The following is a 12,889-nucleotide window of genomic DNA, read 5'->3' on the forward strand; positions in this document are numbered from 1 at the left end:
GGAGCATGATCAATTGTGTCAAACGCTTTAGCAAAATCAAGCTTGAGGAGAACTATCTCCCGCGCCGAGGTATGACATTGATGGATGTATTCAAAAGTCCACGCCAGGCAATCTTGGATTGTCCTCCCTTTAATGAAGTTGTATTGGTTCTTGTGAATAATTTTAAGAATGACTTTCTGCAGCCGATTAGCTAGGATTTTTGTGATGATTTTCAGACAACAATTCAGTAAGGTGATTGGTCTGTAATCGTTAGCAGTTTCTGGAGAAGAAATCTTGGGTATCAAAGTGATGTAACCCTCACTAATACTGGTGATATCGAGCCTCCCACCATGAAAATCATGGCACATCTTGTAGAAGTCCATTTTGATGATTTTCCAGCAACTCTTAAGAAAGCATCCATTAAAGCCATCAGGGCCAGCAGCCCTGTCACTGGGCAATTCCTTAATTACAGCATCAATCTCTTCATCGGAAAAGGGAGCAGACAGTTGATCTAACCCATCAATTCGGCGGATAATTCTGGAAAGAACAAAGCGCATATTAGTAGGTTTGGAGGAACCCAAACGCTCCTTGTAGGTTTTATACAGCACCCCCTCCTTGCCAACATGGTCACTGATTTCCACACCATCATCTCGTAGTGTGGCAATAGAGTTGTGCCTATATCTCTCGGTAGCCAGAGATTGAAACAGCTTGGTGTTTTCATCAGCAAACCTGAAGTATCTGATCGTGCATCTTTGCCTCCAATACTCGTTGTGATACTTGAGCAGTGTCTGCAAGTGGAGTTTCAAAATCCGTCTGAAGTTTGACTCCTGGATGAAGAGAGGTCTCTTGTCCTCAAGATTATCCATCATAACTAGAGCCTCATTACTGTTGTGGATCATAATTTTCAGCTTTGAGATGCCTCTGCTCCATCTCTTGAGATCATATCTCAGTGTTTTGAGTTTTTTTACAAATGCGAGCAGCAGAATCCGGGCATGACATGACTTGGACCAAGAAGCAGTAACCACATCAGAGAACCCCTCGTGGTTAACCCATAAATTCTCAAAGCAAAACAACTTGGATTTGGGGATTTTTGATTCGATGGCTACCACACACGGGATATGATCAGATACCGGTTTACCCAACGGTGGGATCATCGTATTGGGGAAGGAGGTGGTCCAACTAGAGGATGAGAAAAACCAGTCAAGCTGTTCGAGCAGAGGATCATCCTGCATGTTGCTCCAGGTGTATGATCTGCCCTTCACTGGGAGTTCCATCAGGGACTGTGCTCGAATGATTTCATTAAACAACAGCATGTCAGCAGCGTCACCTCCTGGTTTGTTTATATTATTCGTGGAACGAATGAAATTAAAATCGCCCAGGATCAACCAATTTTCATCATTGGGTATGTTTAGATCAAACAACCAATTGGTAAAATCAACCCAACGCTGACCAGAGCAAGGACCATAAACATTGATCAGATTCCAAGTTTCACCGGACTGAGTAGCAACAAAAGAAACACCCACCGTAAACGAATCAACATACCATGGCGTGCCCACAAACACAGAACTATTCCATATTGTGATAATGCCACCCGAGGCACCCACTGAAGGCGAAAACACAAATTTATCGAATCGTTTGGGGCAGAAAGATTTAACAAACACTAAATCAAAAGATTCACGCTTAGTTTCCTGAATACATAGCACAGAACAACCGCTAGTATCAATAGCATTCCTAAGAGCCAAAAGTTTAGTATCAGAGTTGATGCCTCTGATATTCCACGATAGCACATTCCACGATTTACTCATAGCCAGGGGAGAGCTCAGTATCCAGCACCGGAAGACGAGCGCTGGCCATCCAGCAGCTTCTCGGGAGAAAGAACATATTGCACAATCCCGCACCGGCTACCTATTTGTTGAATTTCCTCAATCGAAGTGGGAGGTGGACATGTATCAGCCATAACCTGCACGGGAGCAGCAGCCAAAGAAACAGCAGTGATAAGTGAAGTCTCACGGGGTTTCACCCTTGACTTGGAGCGCTTGGCATCAGTGGCATGATTGACCTTGAACCCATCATACTTGTTTGAACGTGTGCTTCTTCTGACTGCAGTGGTATCAAGCGGCACTAGAACATTGCGGGACTGTGATGCACTGTGGAGGGATGAAGAAGCAGTCACCTGAAGAGCAGTACCTTGGTCTGACAGTGAAACTGACTGATGCTCTGCAACTTCAGAAACAAGTTGTGAGACCGCCTTGAGCCTAGGGATCGAGTAGCCAGCTCCCAATCAGCACCGATCAGCTCAGACCTGGCATCAACAAACTCCTCCAGCAAAGACTTGGGGATGATAGCAGCAAACAACCAAAAGATTGAACGGAATATACTTGACAAAACATCAGGCTCTGGGCAACGCCATCAAGCCACGCAGCAGCAACAGCATGATCATTGTCATATTGCTTTGCATGATCATGTAGTTGACATCGTATTCATGGTAAAGCCACCATTCATAATTCTTTCATACATGTCACTCTTGATTCATTGCATATCCCGGTACCCCGCCGGAGGCATTCACATAGAGTCATATTTTGTTCTAAGTATTGAGTTGTAATTTTTTGAGTTGTAAGTAAATAAAAGTGTGATGATCATCATTATTAGAGCATTGTCCCATGTGAGGAAAGGATGAAAATAAAAAGAAAAGAGGCCATAAAAAAAGAGAAGAAGGCCCAAACGAAAAAAATGAGAGAAAAAGAGAGAAGGGACAATGTTACTATCCTTTTACCACGCTTGTGCTTCAAAGTAGCACCATGATCTTTATGATAGAGAGTCTCCTGTGTTGTCACTTTCATATGCTAGCGGGAATTTTACATTATAGAACTTGGCTTGTATATTCCAATAATGGGCTTCCTCAAAAATGCCCTAGGTCTTTGTGAGCAAGCGAGTTGGATGCACACCAACTTAGTTTCTTTTGTTGAGCTTTCATACACTTATAGCTCTAGTGCATTCGTTGCGTGGCAATCCCTACCCACTCACATTTATATCTATTAATGGACATCTCCATAGCCCGTTGATACGCCTAGTTGATGTGATACTATCTTCTCCTTTTTTGTCTTCTCCACAACCACCATTCTATTCCACATATAGTGCTATGTCCATGGCTCACGCTCCTGTATTGAGTGAAGATTGAAAAGTTTGAGAACACCAAAAGTATGAAGCAATTTCTTGGCTTTTCATCGGGGTTGTGCATGATTTAAATATTTTGTGTGGTGAAGATAGAGCATAGCCAGACTATATGATTTTGTAGGGATAACTTTCTTTGGCCATGTTATTTTGAGAAGACATGATTGCTTTGTTAGTATGCTTGAAGTATTATTATTTTCATGTCAACATTAAACTTTTATCTTGAATCTTTCGGATCTGAACATTCATGCCACAATAAAGAAAATTACATTGAGAAATATGCTAGGTAGCATTCCACATCAAAAATTCTATTTTAATCATTTACGTACTCGAGGACGAGCAGGAATTAAGCTTGGGGATGCTTGATACGTCTCCAACGTATCTATAATTTTTGATTGTTCCATGCTATTATATTATCTGTTTTGGATGTTTAATGGGCTTTACTAAGCACTTTTACATTATTTTTGGGACTAACCTATTAACCGAAGGTCCAGTGCAATTTGCTGTTTTTTTGCCTATTTCAGTGTTTCGCAGAAAAGGAATATCAAACGGAGTCCAAACGGAATGAAACCTTCGGGAGAGTTATTTTTGGAACAAACGTGGTCCGGGGGACTTGGAGTGGACGTCACGAAATGAACGAGGAGTCCACGAGGCAGGGAGGCGTGCCTGCCCCCCTGGGCGCGCCCCCCACCCTCGTGGGCCCCTCCTAGCTCCACCGACCTACTTCTTCCTCCTATATATACCCATATACCCCGAAAACATCCAGGAGCACCACGAAACCCTATTCCCACCGCCACAACCTTCTATACCCCTGAGATCCCATTTTGGGGCCTTTTCCGGCGCTCCGTCGGAGGGGGAACCGATCACGGAGGGCTTCTACATCAACACCATAGCCTCTCCGATGATGTGTGAGTAGTTTACCTCAGACCTTCGGGTCCATAGTTATTAGCTAGATGGCTTCTTCTCTCTCTTTGGATCTCAATACAAAGTTCTCCTCGATCTTCTTGGAGATCTATTCGATGTAACTCTTTTTGCGGTGTGTTTGTCGAGATCCGATGAATTGTGGGTTTATGATCAAGATTATCTATGAACAATAGTTGAATCTCCTCTGAATTCTTTTATGTATGATTGGTTATCTTTGCAAGTCTCTTCGAATTATCAGTTTGGTTTGGCCTACTAGATTGATCCTTCTTGCAATAGGAGAAGTGCTTAGCTTTGGGTTCAATGATGCAGTGCTCGATCCCAGTGACAGAAAGGGAAACGACACGTATTGTATTGTTGCCATCGAGGATAAAAAGATGGGGTTTATATCATATTGCTTGAGTTTATCCCTCTACATCATGTTATCTTGCCTAATTCGTTACTCTGTTCTTATGAACTTAATCCTCTAGATGCATGCTGGATAGCGGTTGATGTGTGGAGTAATAGTAGTAGATGCAGGCAGGAGTCGGTCTACTTGTCGCGGACGTGATGCCTATATACATGATCATGCCTAGATATGCTCATAACTATGCACTTTTCTATCAATTGCTCGATAGTAATTTGTTCACACACCGTAATACTTATGCTATCTTGAGAGAAGCCACTAGTGAAACCTATGGCCCCCAGGTCTATTTTCCATCATGTAAGTTTCCAATCTATTTTTACTTTGCAATCTTTACTTTTAGTCCTTATCATAAAAATACAAAAAATATTATCTTATCATCTCTATCAGATCTCACTTTTGCAAGTGGCCGTGAACGGATTGACAACCCCTTTATCGCGTTGGTTGCAAGGTTCTTATTTGTTTGTGTAGGTACGAGGGACTTGCGTGTGGCCTCCTACTGGATTGATACCTTGGTTCTCAAAAACTGAGGGAAATACTTACGCTACTGCTGCATCACCCTTTCCTCTTCAAGGGAAAACCAACGCATGCTCAAGAGGTAGCAAGGTTCCTGAGTCATTTTACCCCCTCTAGTCACAACTCTAATAGCATTATCGTTCTTTTTATAATTTAATTCATTGAGCAAATCCTTCTGAGCTTTAAGTACTTGTTCTACTTGAGTGGAAACCATCAAAGCATGTTTACTAATGAGTTTAAGTTCACCTTTAACTCTATACATATAATCACTCAAGTGTTCAATCATATAAGCATTTCATTTCAATTGTCTACCAACATAAGCATTGAAGTTTTCCTGTTTAACAACAAAATTATCAAACTCATCTAAGCATTGGCTAGCAGACTTATAACGAGGAATATCACCTTCATCAAATCTATAGAGAGAATTTACCTTTACTACCTGTGTCGGGTTATCAAGACCATGTATTTCTTCAACAGGTGGCAAATTAAGACCATGTATTTCTTCAATAGGAGGTAAATTCTTAACATCATCAGCTTTAATACCCTTTTCTTTCATAGATTTCTTTGCCTCTTGCATATCTTCAGGATTGAGAAATAGAATACCCCTTTTCTTCGGAGTTGGCTTAGGAGTTGGTTCAGGATGTGTCCAATTATTTTCATTAGTCAATATATTATTCAATAGTAATTCAGCTTGATCAACAGTTCTTTCCCTGAAAACACAACCAGCACAACCACTACTGGAAACAGGTAATTTGCGGTCTGTGGATCACAGACGGCAAAGACCTAAATCCAGACGGCAAAGGTTTTGTCGTCAAGAAGCAGACGGCAAGTCAGACGGCAATGATAAGTCAGCAAAGAATACTTTGCCGTTAGCTTTTCATCCGACAGACGGCAAAGACTTTGCCGTCAGCCAAATCTGCTTCGCCGTCAGCCTTATAAATCACAGACGGCAAAGAAAAGTACTTTTGCTGTCAGCCAGACTACATCTTTACCGTCAGCTATTCGTGTCTTTGCCGTCAGCCTCGTATATCACAGACGGCGAAGAAATGGGTCAAATTAAAAAAACACAACAACGTTGACTCGAGGGATGCGGTAAACGCACGCAATGCATTGCCTATGTTTCTTCTTCATTTAACAGGCAAAGGCTCGGCCGTGTTTAGTGCTTTCATTCCATGATAGTCTAGTACAAAATGCAAACATGACCCCAAAGAAACTAAAGCTATAAAATAGTCCTAGAAACTAACACAAAGAACCCTAAAAAGTAAAACTAAAAAGCAATCGAGTCCTTCTTCTCCCCTGCAGTGCCCTGTTCGCCCCGCCGCCCGGCCCCAACGCTCGCCGGACTGCTCTTCTCGGTGCACCGTCTTCCGGCCCCAACACTCGCAGGACTGCTCTGCTCGGTGCGCCGTCGCCCGGCCCTGCTCAACCGTGTCGCTCCGGCCTAGCCGCGCTCGGGAGCTGTCTCGCTCCGATGCCACGGCGAGGCACGCGAGGAAGGTCGGGGATGGGCGGTGCTCGACCAGCGGAGCTCGCGAGGCGGAGCGCACGGCTGCTCTAGCGGCGGAGCTCAGAGTGTGGACGGGCTCGGGTGTCCGGCCAAAGGAGCTGTGGTGCGCACGGCCGGCAGGTGAAGACGAGCTCGCGAGATGGACCTTCATGCGGCGCTAGCGAGGTGGCGGACGGACGGGCAGGAGGGTGTTGGGCGCGGCGGTGGACGGACGGCGGGAGGGCGCTGGCCGCGGCGTGCGGCTGCTTGGGGACGGGCGGGCGCTGGGCTCAGCGCGCGGCTGCTCGGGGGCGGACGGACGGGTGGGAGGGTGTTGGGCGCGGTGGTAGACGGACGGCGGGAGGGTGCTGGCAGCGGCGTGCGGCTGCTTAGGGACGGGCGAGCACTGGTCTCAGCACGCGGTTGCTCGGGGGCGGACGGACGGGCGGGAGGGTGTTGGGCACGGCGGTGGACGGACGGCGGGAGGGCGCTAGCCGCGGCGTGCGGCTGCTTGGTGACGGGCGGGCGCTGGGCTCAGCCCGGCGGCCTGTGGCTGCTCAGGGGAGACGTAGCTAGGGAGGAGGGAGCAGGAGAGAGGAATTCACTAGCCGGCGGTGTGCTACTGCTCGGGGAGTCGGAGATCCGGTGGAGAGAAGAGGGAGCACGGGAGAGGAGATGGGAGTCGTGGGTGGGGCAGGTAGGCTCGTGGCCTCGTGGGTGGGGGCATGTGTGGGGGTGCGTGCATCGTGGGGTGGGTGGAGGCATGCGACCGACGGCGTGGGATGTGCGTCTGAGATATTGCCAACTCATCGATCCGTGTGATTGATCCGCGTGATGTGTTTCTTCTTTGCCGTCTGCGAAAATAAATACAGACGGCAAAGAGCTCACTTTGCCGTCTGACAAAAAAATATAGACGGCAAAGAATCTTTGCCGTCTGCCAAAAAAACACAGACGGCAAAGATGAATCTTTGCCGTCTGTGATTTTTGTTGCAGACGGCAAAGTGAGCTCTTTGTCGCATGTATTTTTTTCCGCAGACGGCAAAGTTTATTTTACCGTCTACTGATGATGGCAAACCCACTCGTTGCCGTCTGCCCGACGAAAAGCTGACGGCAAAGACCCCTCCTGACGGCAAATTAGTTGTTTCCCGTAGTGAACTATCCAGGTGGTCTCTGGAAGGATCGGTTAGTCCATTATAAAAGATATCAAGTATTTCATATTTCTTGAGAGGGTGATCAGGCAAAGCATTAAGTAATTGGAGAAGCCTCCCCTAAGCTTGTGGGAGACTCTCTTCTTCAATTTGCACAAAATTATATATTTCCCTTAAAGCAGCTTGTTTCTTATGAGCGGGGAAATATATAGCAGAGAAGTAATCAATCATATCCTAGGGACTACGCACACAACCAGGATCAAGAGAATTAAACCATGTTTTAGCATCACCCTTTAATGAGAACAGAAATAATTTAAGGATATAGTAGTAACGAGTTTTCTCATCATTAGTGACTAGGGTGGCTATATCATTTAATTTAGTAAGATGTGCCACAACAGTTTCAGATTCATAGCCATAAAAAGGATCAGATTCAATCAAAGTAATTATCTCAGGATCGATAGAGAAATCATAATCCTTATCAGTAACACAGATAGGTGAAGTAGCAAAAGCAGGGTCATATTTCATTCTAGCATTCAAAGATTTTTCTTTAATCTTAGCTAATAATTTCTTAAGATTATTTCTATCATTGCAAGCAAGAAAGTCTCTAGCAGTTTCTTCATCCATAACATAACCCTCAGGCACAACAGGCAATTCATATCTACGGGGAGAATCTTCGTCATCACTTTCATCAATATTATCAGTTTCAATAATTTCATTCTCTCTAGCCTTAGCAAGTTGTTCATCAAGAAATTCACCTAATGGCATAGTAATATCAAGCATAGAAGTAGTTTCATCATAAGTATCATGAATAGTAGAAGTGGCATCATCAATAACATGTGACATATCAGAATTAATAGCAGAAGCAGGTTTAGGTGACGTAAGCTTACTCAAAACAGAAGGAGAATCAAGTGCAGAGCTAGATGGCAGTTCCTTACCTCCCCTCGTAGTTGAGGGAAAAATCTTAGTTCTTTCGTATTTCAAGTTCCTCATAGTGACTAGCAGATATAAACCCCAAGTGACTCAAAGAATAGAGCTATGCTCCCCGGCAACGGCGCCAGAAAATAGTCTTGATAACCCACAAGTATAGGGGATCGCAATAGTTTTCGAGGGTAGAGTATTCAACCCAAATTTATTGATTCGACACAAGGGGAGCCAAAGAATATTCTCAAGTATTAGCAGTTGAGTTGTCAATTCAACCACACCTGGATAACTTAATATTTGCAGCAAAGTATTTAGTAGCAAAGTAGTATGGAAGTAACGGTAACAGTGGCAAGAGTAACAGTAGCAGTTTTGTAGTAATTGTAACAGTGGCAACGGAAAAGTAACCAAGCGCAGATCAATATGTGAAAAGCTCGTAGGCAATGGATCAGTGATGGGTAATTATGTCGGATGCGATTATTCATGCAACAGTTATAACATAGGGTGACACAGAACTAGCTCCAATTCATCAATGTAATGTAGGCATGTATTCCGAATATAGTCATACGTGCTTATGGAAAAGAACTTGCATGACATCTTTTGTCCCACCCTCCCGTGGCAGCGGGGTCCTATTGGAAACTAAGGGATATTAAGGCCTCCTTTTAGTAGAGTGCCGGACCAAAGCATTAACACATACTGAATACATGAACTCCTCAAACTACGGTCATCACCGGGAGTGGTCCCGATTATTGTCACTTCGGGGTTGCCGGATCATAACACATAGTAGGTGACTATTGACTTGCAAGATAGGATCAAGAACTCACATATATTCATGAAAACATAATAGGTTCAGATCTGAAATCATGGCACTCAGGCCCTAGTGACAAGCATTAAGCATAGCAAAGTCATAGCAACATCAATCTCAGAACATAGTGGATACTAGGGATCAAACCCTAACAAAACTAACTCGATTACATGATAAATCTCATCCAACCCATCACCGTCCAGCAAAGCCTACGATGGAATTACTCATGCACGGCGGTGAGCATCATGAAATTGGTGATGGAGGATGGTTGATGATGACGACGGCGACGGATTCCCCTCTCCGGAGCCCCGAACGGACTCCAGATCAGCCCTCCCGAGAGAGATTAGGGCTTGGCGGCGGCTGTGTATCGTAAAACGCGATGAATCCTTCTCTCTGATTTTTTTCTCCCCGAATGTGAATATATAGAGTTGGAGTTGTGGTCGGTGGAGCACCAGGGGGCCCACGAGGCAGGGGGCGCGCCCAGGGGGTAGGCGCGCCCCGCACCCTCGTGGACAGGGTGTGGGCCCCCTGGCCTTGATTCTTTCGCCAGTATTTTTTATAAATTCCAAAAATATTCTCCGTGAAGTTTCGGGTCATTCCGAGAACTTTTATTTCTGCACAAAAATAACACCATGGCAATTCTGCTGAAAACAGCGTCACTCCAGGTTAGTTCCATTCAAATCATGCAAGTTAGAGTCCAAAACAAGGGCAAAAGTGTTTGGAAAGGTAGATACGATGGAGACGTATCAATAAAGCTAAAGTTGATGCTATTGAAAAGATGTCGTGTCCTAAGGACATCAAAGGTATAAGAAGTTTCCTTGGTCACGCCGGTTTTTATAGGAGGTTCATTAAAGACTTCTCAAAAATTTCTAGGCCTCTAACTAATCTCTTACAAAAAGATGTTCCTTTTGTCTTTGATGATGATTGTGTAGAAGCATTCGAAATACTTAAGAAAGCTTTGATTTCTGCACCTATTGTTCAGCCACCTGATTGGAATTTACCCTTTGAAATTATGTGTGATGCTAGTGATTATGTTGTAGGTGCTGTTCTAGGACAAAGAGTTGATAAGAAATTAAATGTTATCCAATATGCTAGTAAAACTCTAGACAGTGCCCACAGAAATTATGCTACTATTGAAAAAGAATTTTTAGCAGTCGTTTTTGCTTGTGATAAATTCAGACCTTATATTGTTGATTCTAAAGTAACTGTTCACACTGATCATGCTGCTATTAAATATCTTATGGAAAAGAAAGATTCTAAACCTAGACTTATTAGATGGGTTCTCTTGCTACAAGAATTTGATTTGCATATTATTGATAGAAAGGGAGCTGAGAACCCCATTGCAGACAGCCTGTCTAGGTTAGAGAATGTTCTTGATGACCCACTACCTATAGATGATAGCTTTCCTGATGAACAACTAGCTGTCATAAATGCTACTCGTACTGCTCCATGGTATGCTGATTATGCTAATTATATTGTTGCTAAATTTATACCACCTAGTTTCACATACCAGCAAAAGAAAAAGTTTTTCTATGATTTAAGAAATTACTTCTGGGATGACCCACACCTTTATAAAGAAGGAGTAGATGGTGTTATTAGACGTTGTGTACCTGAGCATGAACAGGAACATATCCTACGCAAGTGTCACTCCGAGGCTTATGGAGGACGCCATGCTGGAGATAGAACTTCACATAAGGTATTGCAATCCGGTTTTTATTGGCCTACTCTCTTCAAAGATGCCCATAAGTTTGTCTTGTCTTGTGATGAATGTCAAAGAATTGGTAATATTAGTAGACGTCAAGAAATTCCTATGAACTATTCACTTGTTATCGAACCATTTGATGTTTGGGGCTTTGATTATATGGGACCGTTTCCTTCCTCTAATGGGTATACACATATTTTAGTTGCGGTTGATTACATTACTAAGTGGGTAGAAGCTATTCCAACTAGTAGTGCTGATCATAACACCTCTATTAAGATGCTTAAAGAAATTATTTTTCCGAGGTTTGGAGTCCCTAGATACTTAATGACTGATGGTGGTTCACATTTTTTTCATGGTGCTTTTCGTAAAATGCTTGCTAAGTATGATGTTAATCATAGAATTGCATCTCCATACCACCCACAGTCTAGTGGTCAAGTAGAATTGAGTAATAGAGAGATTAAATTAATCTTGCAAAAGACTGTTAATAGATCTAGAAAGAATTGGTCTAAGAAACTTGATGATGCATTATGGGCCTATAGAACTGCATATAAAAATCCTATCGGTATGTCTCCGTATAAAATGGTTTATGGAAAAGCATGTCACTTACCTCTCGAACTAGAACATAAGGCATATTGGGCCATTAAATAGCTCAATTATGATTTCAAACTTGCCGGTGAGAAGAGACTATTTGACATTAGCTCACTTGATGAATGGAGAACCCATGCATATGAGAATGCCAAACTGTTCAAAGAAAAAGTTAAAAGATGGCATGACAAAAGGATACAAAAGTGTGAGTTTAATGTAGGTGATTATGTCTTGCTATACAACTCTCGTTTAAGATTTTTTGCACGAAAACTCCTCTCTAAATAGGAAGGTCCGTACGTTATCGAGGAGGTCTATCGTTCCGGTGCCATAAAAATCAACAACTTCGAAGGCACAAACCCGAAGGTGGTGAACGGTCAAAGAATCAAGCATTATATCTCAGGTAATCCAATAAATGTTGAAACCAACGTTATTGAAACCGTAACCCCGGAGGAATAGATAAGGGACACTTTCCAGAACATTTCAGACTCCGAAAAGGAATAGGTATGTGGTACGGTAAGTAAACTGACGCCAAAACAGTTCTAATAGCAATTTTTCTCCGTTTTGGAATATTTAAGAAAATATGAAAATAAGAAGTCGTCCAAAAGGGACACGAGGCATCCACGAGGGTGGAGGGCGCGCCCTACCCCCCTGGGCGCGCCCCCTACCTCGTGTACACCTCGTGTGCTCTCCGGACTCCATTTTCTTGCACGATACTTCTTTTGGTCGGTAAAAATTCATTATATGATCTCTCGAAGGTTTTGACCCTCGTATCACGCAAATATCCTCTGTTTTTGTTCCGAGCTGTTTTCTTCCAGAGTTGTCAAGGCCAGGCATCATGTCGTCACCCTCCTCCAACAATGAGGGCAACGATGCTTGTCTAATGACAAAGATGTACCGGTTCATTCTAAAGGTATAAGCCGGTCCATGGGGGCTACACCAGCAAAATTAAAACATCGATTCTATTACAAGACCAGGTTCACATCAAAATTATGAACCGGTCCATGGGCGCTACTGGAGTTGATAGTCTAAACCAGTTATAAGGAAAGAATATTTATGCAAGGGGAAGTGATATTTACCTCATACCGTTCCTTCATCAGACCCACTAAACCGGCTTCATAGTCGCGGCTTGTGTACAGGCGGTTTAAAAAGCCAGAATGAAGTTCTTGGGCGTTGAGGTGGGCATAGCTTGATAAATCAGATTTCCACTTGCCCTTGTCCATAGCAGAAATTCTTCTTTGGCAGTATGCTTTGATAA

This window comes from Aegilops tauschii, chromosome 1 (assembly GCF_002575655.3).
Source record: "Aegilops tauschii subsp. strangulata cultivar AL8/78 chromosome 1, Aet v6.0, whole genome shotgun sequence".
Lineage (NCBI taxonomy): Eukaryota > Viridiplantae > Streptophyta > Magnoliopsida > Poales > Poaceae > Aegilops > Aegilops tauschii.